The sequence below is a fragment of the Cryptotermes secundus genome, unplaced genomic scaffold (genome assembly GCF_002891405.2).
Source record: "Cryptotermes secundus unplaced genomic scaffold, Csec_1.0 scaffold120, whole genome shotgun sequence".
Lineage (NCBI taxonomy): Eukaryota > Metazoa > Arthropoda > Insecta > Blattodea > Kalotermitidae > Cryptotermes > Cryptotermes secundus.
Genome location: NW_019742442.1, coordinates 471,828 through 481,204, shown reverse-complemented (window position 1 = coordinate 481,204; position 9,377 = coordinate 471,828). Strand labels below are relative to the sequence as shown.

General features: G+C 40.8%; 1 protein-coding gene across 1 annotated transcript in view; it reads right to left on the bottom strand.

Annotated features, from left to right (window-relative positions):
- LOC117282988 (homeobox protein invected) overlaps positions 1–9,377 on the bottom strand; it is a 60,818-nt gene that overhangs the window by 49,879 nt on the left and 1,562 nt on the right. The window lies entirely within an intron of this gene.

The window sequence follows — 9,377 nt, the reverse complement described above, 5'->3', positions numbered from 1 at the left end:
CCCCCCCCCCGCCCCGAAAGTTCTCTTCTGTGCCCACAAGAGCCCGCCATTGATCCTAGATCTTCCAAAGTGATCTCTTCCTTTCATGGTTTCCGCCTGAAACTTTATATGTGTCCCACATCTCTCCCGTGCATGCTACATTCCGTGCCCAGCCTATCCTCCTTGATTTGGCCATAGTAACACTACGCGGTGAAGGGCATAAATTACGAGCATGCTTGTTCACTGAGTTTCTCCAGCATTCTGTTACTTCCTGTCGCTTTCCGTTCAGATAGTCTTGTTCTACTCAGACCCCTGTTAAAATCGCATTATTCTGGGACATGGTGCCGATGAAGCTTGACAGATGGTTATCGGTGATTTACATCTTTTGGGTGGAATCTCTTCTTCTTCGCAGAAGACAGAGGCAGCTCTTTCCTCCGTAACATCGGAACTCATCTGCCAAACAACATGACACCACTTCCTGTGAGATCATGATATTTCCATCTCCAACCTCACACTTTCAGTCTGACTTCTTCACTTAATTTGAGCAGCCAAGTTTCATACCTATACAAAACAGTAAGTTAAATTATAAGTTTTATAGGGCTACTGTAATTTCTACTTCCGTAAATAGGATACGGTAGAACAGTAGATTATAATTTTCATTTCATGCATCCTGTTGTGTTACAATATACAGCTTCTTTATTAAGACCGTCACAACACAACTATATCAAGGTCAATGCCTGGTTTTGGCTCTACTGCATGTTTCGGCTATCAATAGCCATCATCAGGCAAATACTTGGCTATCATATATACACCACTGAAATGCGGTATTAGTAAAATTGGGTACAATAATATTAATTATATTAAAATACTTGACATAAAAATACAATAAATTAGATTATATAAAACAAAAGTTTTAGTATAAAACAAGAATAAAATTCTTCGATTGATGCTTTACATCATCGAGTCAGCCGTTGGTTTTTGTGATTTTGTTTCGTTTCCATGGACAAATTAGAGTATTCTATATTTTGTATATAAAACTGTTATTGAAGGCTCGTGATATAGATGTAGTAATATTAATGTTAATTCGTATTTAGTCAGTGCCTTATCTTACAAAGTATTGTCCGTTCTGTAGGGAATGTAAACAACGACCTTGATGTAGTTGTGTGGTGACGGTCTTAATAAAGAAGATATAAATAGATTCTAAGCTGAATGGTTTCAAGCAGCTTCAGAACGTTCAGTTAACTTGCATTTCAGCTGATAGAAGAAACTGGCAGATTAACAACATTTAAAGATGAAGTGACAAATGACAGGGGTTGCAGAGAAATTTCTTCATCGTTGGTTTAACGACGCTGACAATATATTAAACTAATGTAACAGATTTGATCAATGCGTTGCCTGGCCACAGCTCTGTAAGCACGGTCCAACACGCAACAATAGAGGAAGTTGTGTTTTCTGTAGATCCGACCGACACGCCAATAGGCTGGCTGGGTAGCGATCACGTGATGTGTGTTTACTATACGTCCATATCCGTCCCTCGGCTATATAAGTAAATCAGTTACAAGTTACGAATCCACCAGCAGAAGCACGCGAACAAACAAGCAAAGAGGCAGCGACGGGAAGTTTGTATTCGGCCCGTGAAAACTTAACGTGTGATTAGAAGATCTCATATGTGTAATATTTGCAGTGTGTGAATCAGTGAGATTGTTATAGTTCCCATGTTATAAACCCGTGAAGATTAGTGCTTAAGACTTAAGAGCTTAGTGTGAAGTGATTGTACGTTGTGTACGAGTCAACCAGCAATAGTGTAATAATTAATTGTAGTTACGACCTGTAGGTATCCAATAAATCCAGTTACCAATCCGAACCAGCGTCTTAGTCGCGGTGTCACTTGACACTAGATATCACTAGGTAACAAGATGATTAGTGAATAATGAATTGTAATGGCTCTTTATGCATGCATACTGCATAAGGATACAACGGAATTGAATCCAATCCATAATGTATATTATATAAAAGCCTAAGGCTTGTCATGCTATAGTTATTTTCTCATTATTATGTCGTTACGCAAGTAACACAGTTATCATGAGTTACGGATAGGACCTCCGGGTGGTATATGGCTATGTACGTATATCTATGCTTCAGTACGTTTTGGACTCTCGACCTTTGTCGACGACAATTGCAAGTCTCAGGCCAACATCTCTGTCATATGCGTTTCCAAGGTGTGATGCGTTAACACAAAGGAAACATCGGCTTTTAACCAATTAACCAATCCAAGACGCATATTCCCTCTTGAAAAGCTAACAGTCGCTCAGTTCGTCAGGGAAATCCCAACATTTTGTAGAACAGGAGAGATCATTACCGTACTCACAGGAGCCCACCACTGCATCATATTCAGTTGAATCATTCCACACTCTTCCAGCATATGTAAGATTAATGCTAATATAATCTTTCCATCTATACCAAGGTCTTGCAAGAGTTATTTTCCCATCAGATCTTCCGAAAAAATTTATGTGAGGTCAGCCTTTATCTTCTTTTACTTAATATTTGCTATTTTGAAAGTAGACAGCAGTAAATATGAATGTTGGATTTGAGGTAATCACAGAGGTGACAATGAAGAGTAGCCTGCCTGTGTTCTGGGATGTTATGCCGTGTAGTCCGGTAGAAGGCTGGGTTACACTGCATCAGATCTCAGATTATAGTATTATTCATGGTAACAGTTCTCATACTGAATAAATTATTTATGTTGGCAATGATTTTTCCATTGTGAAACAAGTATATCTACTCTTGGATAGATTTATGTCTAACAAATGTAATCGAAAAGTGAATTCCGTTTTATTATTCTAAAACGTTATTTCTGAGATCAGGCCAACACCTTTTTAACTTTTTAGTGGTATCTCCTCATCTCTCTCTACACTTATACCACATATGTACGGCCCACCCAAATATTCAAAGTTATTAGAAACTCTTCTTCAGTAGTCTGTTCCCCTCCAGTAAATTTGTGTCCCCGACGCAGGTTTCGAATGCTACCGGATCCCTGGAATTCAGTCCTTTTGTTACGGGAGCTGCCAAAAGTCAGGCGGGTAGAAGTCCGGTGATTTAGCCGGTCACGGGGGTAACTGGACTCTACCATCACCGTGACAGAGACCATACCTACATGATATTCTTACTGTGATTAACAGGTGGCCCTTGTCCATCCTTGCAGAGAAAGTTTGTAAGTGAAAGGTAGCGAAATTGGCTTGCACGAAGCCCCTCTTTCTTCAAAAATACATTTCTGCAACTCTGATATGCTGCATTCAGCATTAACAATAACTTAAACTTTGTTTTCTTATGGACGTCTACTTCCGATGCTGTCACTTCTACAGAGATCTCCAATTCGAGTTTTTAATGCCGTTATGTAGTAACTTGTCTGCTATTAAGATGATACTGAAAATAATTTATAGTGTATTCATTCGGACGAAAGATTTATGTTTTCTTTAATAACAGTGTTTGGCTTTTTATTAACAATTCTCTGCTCGCTAAACGTAACAGCTTGCTCCTCATTTTAGTCCGTAGTCCGAGTATTGACTGGTCATCTCAGTTTCCTTCAAAAGACTAGAAGCAGTTTTATTTTCGCTGTGTTATCATAGATATAAAAGCTTATATCGCTAACGAATGATTATTGCTGGTCGTTCATAGCCAGTAGAGGCCTTAGAAGAATTTCTTTTTTACTGCGTCACTTTTAATTTCCCATTGCATGGGAAGGATAATGCCTCTTCAGTAAATTACACACATGAATCATACATTTACCTCTCATCATAATAACAAATCTGTTCAGTCTGACGATAAGATCAAATCAACCTGTGGTTATGTATTGACAGCGTCCATAACTTGTGGTATGCACAATACTTAATCAATCTGCAAACATTGGAACGTTGTTTCTATAAGGACATTTCTCTAAATCGGACAGGCTATAGAAGTAAACGCCACGGAAATTGGTTAACCATTAACGTGCCCAAATGCGAATATTGTAGCATCCTATAGCAGCTAACCTAATGTTGTGCAAATTGCCGTGTAGTTTGCTAAATCAATTCCACGATCCTCCCCTTAACCACATCATATATATGCCTACTGCTACTGCAGGAGGGATGCTGTTATGAGAGGGATGGAGGGACACATCTTGCACCCCTACTCCATCAGATCCCACTCTTCCTCCACCGTGGCGTCAGCTGGACAACCACTTAGGCTCATCCACCCTCCGCAATACCGCCCCAACTTTTACCCCCTTCATAAATTGAAAGCCTACCGTTCATTGAGAAGAAGTACCATGACTAGAGAAGCCATAAGATTATGCCATGAAATATACAGCGAAATATGGTCCTTCATGACTTGAGTGCAATATTAAGTATCTCAATGGCGCTCTTATTTAAGGTGGTAGCGCTGGGTTCCTTTCTTCACGTCTGAATTTCAGCGCCAGGAGCAGCTTCAGAGATGGGTTTTTGATGGGCTGGAATGCTCAGGTCTAATCCCTTCAGTACTGCATTGCTTCTTTCCGACACGGCACATTCGCAACTTTCTGATTTTAACGGACTACAGCGCGTTTCACTATAATTAGCATCCAACAACACGGGGTTGTTCATTTCAATTAATCCGAAAAAAAAACTTTCATAGAAATATCTCACTAGAACAGACTGAGGATGCCTGAGGACGAAGTTCTGGGAGAATGTTTTGGATAACAAGATGAAGTGACAGGAAGTCACTGAGATCTACATAACTAGTAGGCAGGATATATAGCACGCATGAGAAGGATCAGAGTGCGTAGATCATTTTAATTGGAAAGCCTCAAGGTAAGAGATAATTTTGAGACCCTTTTTTAAATTATCCCTATTCGGAAATATTATTAAAATGTTTCTTAGAGAAAGAGAGTTTGACGCTGTAAGGTTGGATTCCCAGTCATAGAACAGGGTCCATTGTCGGGCTTTATTTTGTGCACAGTAATAAATATTCGGCTCCATAAAAGCAGGAAACATTTTGAGTAGCTAAGAAACTATCAGCCTTTCAAGAGATACCATGCGCCATTCAGTTCGTTAGAATAACATGCACCGATATGTTAATTTTTGGCATCCTTTCTTTATTTTGAAAAAAAAATGAAAGTAGGCTTATGCAATCTTCATGCTATCTTCATGCGATGCATTTTCACGATTGCCGAGCAAGGGAAGTGCCATGGGTAAATAGTTTATGAATCTGCAGCAGGCATGAACGATTTCGAAACGAGGAAACATGGTTGCTTAAAAATATGCATTAGGCCCAATGGAGTTGGAAGGAACCAGCTGGCTGTGGATATATGTCGCCTTTAACACCGTAAAATTCGTTCGTCGTCACCTAGCAACTGTCTGAAAAGGCAGAGAAATCACCATTTCGGAAAAGCATGTATACCTACATAGCAATCAGAGCTAAGACTTTTGTTTTAAACACTTCTCGGTATGGTGTATATTCTCCATGACCTAGAAGGAAAATTAATTGTGACTATGCCATGTTATCTGCTGTGATTACCAGCCCTCTGAACAGCGGATCTGCGAGAAATAAATATCATGGCGGATGAGATAGGCCTATGCAAAATCGCAGGGAACGCATTTCAAATTGCAATGCACATATAAACTCCAAAATTTTCGTTATGAGATCTGTTAGGGGCAAGTCTCCGGTCTGTAAAACCGAGATTAAAGGCCGTGGGGAACCATTGCGCTGACCACTTGACACCCTCTATCAGCTAAAGTTGGCACTAACTTCGCCGACAAGCGGCGGTCGCTCAGTCGATATAGTTCGTTTGCGGACTAGAGGCCACGGAGTTATTAGGGCCAAGTCAGTTTGTTTATAGACATGCAGTAAAGTAATCATAAAACGCCGTTTTGCTCCGTATGGATATTTTCACCGCATTCAGATGTTGAGGACTCGGAGTCGGGTGAGCTTTCAGTCTTTGCTTGCACGAGTCCTGCCACTGTTACATGAGAAATTGGTCTCCAGAAGCGTGATGAAGTTCAGATATGAGTACTCTGTAACGGCAGCAACAAATCAAAACGACTCTCGTGATGAAAGTGGAGGACTATCTCTTCCTGGTCACTTCTGAGATTTCTAATCTTTCAATTTCATTCTTATAAACCTAAAAATTAAAAAAATATAATTTCACCTGTTTAAAATGTGAAATGTTCTCTTTCGCCGCATAGGAAGAACACAGACGTACAATGTTCGGTGGGGATAGGAGTGCTGAGGAAAATATTTGGACGTGAGAAAGATAAAGTATTGTAACAGGAGGTTGGAGGAAATTACGTAATGAGGAGCTGTAACATGAAATGTAACTTACATCACATTATGATCTACAGATCTTTATAAGATCTTTGAAGCTGTATACATTTTGACTAATGAAATGGGTCTGCAAGGAAATACCATTTATGACTGCGTAGGGTAGTGAATTAGGGTTTCCAACAGAAGGTTTGTGTGCGCTGCTTTCAGTTAGCACCAAAGACAGATGAGCAACTGTGCACATCGATAAGAGACACACGTGGAAAATGTATTTACTTACTCATGGAGCTGAGCCCTTCTTGAGAAGCCGCAAATTCTGCAGTTACTCAAGAATTTCCCAGCATTTTATGGAACCCGAAGGTTCATTACCGTGTTCACAAGAGCCCTCCACTGGTCCCTATCCTGAGCCAGATGAATCCAATTAATACCATCCCATCCTATCTCTCTAAGATCCATTTTAATATTGTCCGCCCACATACGCCTTCGTCTTCCTTGTGGTCCCTTTCCTTCTGGCTTTCCCACCGATATCCTATATCCCTAATATCCTTAATTCGTGTTACATGCCCTGTACATCTCATACCCCTTAACTTGATCTTCTAATTATACTTGAAGAAGAGGGGAAATGTATTAGATTTCAAATTTAAGTAGCATGTACTTCCACAACCCAGTCTTCTCACACCTTGCTGCCCTTTATAAGGACGTTTTACTTTAGTAACCACCAACAATTCTGCCGTAAATAACTTTAACTTTATCCAGCCTACATATGCAGTTAAGTAAACTAGAGGTGGGTACATAAGGTCAAGATTCAGCGGATCAACTTGCGCAGGCTCTAGCTGCGGAATGGTAACCTCGGGTTCTGAGACAAATAATGTCCAGTTATTTCGCCTGTTTGCAGCTCATTGTCTCCGGCTTTGGCTTATTGCAGACCAAAGCTCATCTTCCTACAGATCAGCCTATGATAAATTTGCCAATAAACCTATAGCATTTCGGAAACTAGATCTATTTCAGTTTTCAAGTGATGAGACAATAACTGAGGTTAGATTTCTCTAAGGGGAGCAACAGAGTAGGTGTATCCCGCCCCGTCACCTGATGACTGAAAAGTTGGGTTCTTTGTTGTTCTTTAGTATAGCGAACCAGAACGAGGTCGAAAGTCACAGAAATCCCGATTAATATTCTTTATATTCCATTACGGCCTACTCTACTCCATTAAGACCTGTCCTAATGTGATTATAATTTAATGCTCTGTACCAATCTATGTACAGTGAATCTTTCCTTTAAGAAGAACTGTCTTTTTATTTCGGCATTATTTATAGACTAACTTCATAATTTTGGGCCGCGCCATAGCTCAAGCGGTTAGTCATTGGCTTCCCACGTCGGCGGCCCGGGTTCGATCCCTCGTCTGGTCAAGTGAGATTTGTGTGGACAAAGTGGCACTGGGGCAGGTACTTCGGTTTCCCCTGCCAATCTTCATTCCACCAATTGCTCCACAATCACCCTCACCTATCATCTTGGGCTGGTACATTAGGCCAGAAGTGGCCGCAGTACAAGGGACTTAGTCCCACCCCACTAGCAACAAAAAAACAAAATGAACCTCATAATCTTCCAGTAACCTTAAAAATATCTGCCAGGAAAGACACTGAATTTATTCTTGCGTTATGTCTCCGTTATACATGGACGAAAATTGAATGCAGACTTCAAGTTTAACCATAGAGTCCCAACAACAAATTCAAGCGGAATTCATTGGGTAGTTTCTGAGCTGGAGGAAGTAGAAGGTCAGGCCTAAGCTCTTAATTATAGCCCTAAGTTAGTTTCTTATACTTTCTGCAGAAAACGCAAACATATGCAAAATCTGGTTTCTACAAAGCCTCCAGGCTTCTATGTACTTGGGCAGTTAGCGGACTGAATATAGAGCAAACTAACAGCGTTTCAGTCGTCTACAGAAACCGATGCGATACGTGGCACAAATTATATATATATATAGATCAAGAATTAGAACCGGAAGTTCTTTGCCAGTGAGTGCTGTAGTCAGTCAGTTCTACATATGCTATTCACAGTGCTGTGAGAGCCGTGGAAGGAAGAGGTTGTGGCCTATCCTGAGCACCGTCTCACATTCGCCTGCATCTCGCTCCACCGCTCAGGATTTCCTGTAGCTTCCGTAGCTGCCCGAAGCATCCATATCCTCGAGCAGGCTGGCTCTTCTTCGGGAGATTCTCGTGGTATCGGTAGTTTCTGCAGACGGATCCAAGGACAGCGCCTTTAAATACTTCACGACAATCTGTATGAAAGGGATCCGGGGTGGAGTAGCCGGTTTAGCGATTGCCTACAGGTTCGGAGTTCAAGTCCTGGTAGGTTCGAGAATTTTATTTTCTCCACGTCGTCCAGAACGGCTCTGGGTCCCACCCAAGCTGCTATAAAATGAGTGCCGCAGGCTCTTCCCGGGGGTAAAGCAGCCTGGGCGTAAAGCTGACCACTCACCTCCAATCAATGCCGAGGTCAAGAAAATGTGGCTCTATATATCTACTCACCCGTACGCCTACATGGCGTAGTGCTTAAATAGTTAAGTACAAGGACAGTTTTACATTTTTTACCCTCTATCAAAATCATTACCTGTTCATCATTCAAGAAATACTAGCATCTCATTTTACCCATGAAATCACTGAATTTGAAAGCCCGCCGTTATATGTCCCAAGGATCATTCAAGTCCCTTTATGTTTTCATATCGTGGAGGATAATACAGGAGTTGCTGCAAAATGCTTGCTGTTTCTATGTGCGCTTCAGTGACGCATTATGAACTGCATGGACCTAAGAGTCAAATGACAGGATCTCGTGAATGATGGATTATCGAATAATGTGGTAAGCTTCAAGGTAATATGGAAGCATTTACCTGGAAGGATAAGGGAAACATTGAACATTCCCAGTCATTATTCAGACCAAGAATCGAACTCTACAGAATACAGCAATACCTCGCATAGTCCGGCTTCGATCAGTCCGGATTCACTATAGTCCGGTTTGAGAATTTCAAAACAAACTAAATTTTAATTGAGCAAAATAAAGATAAATTCTGAAAAATTAGTACACAAAATTATTTTTAATATATAAATGATCTGTTTCCCCCCCCCCCTTTT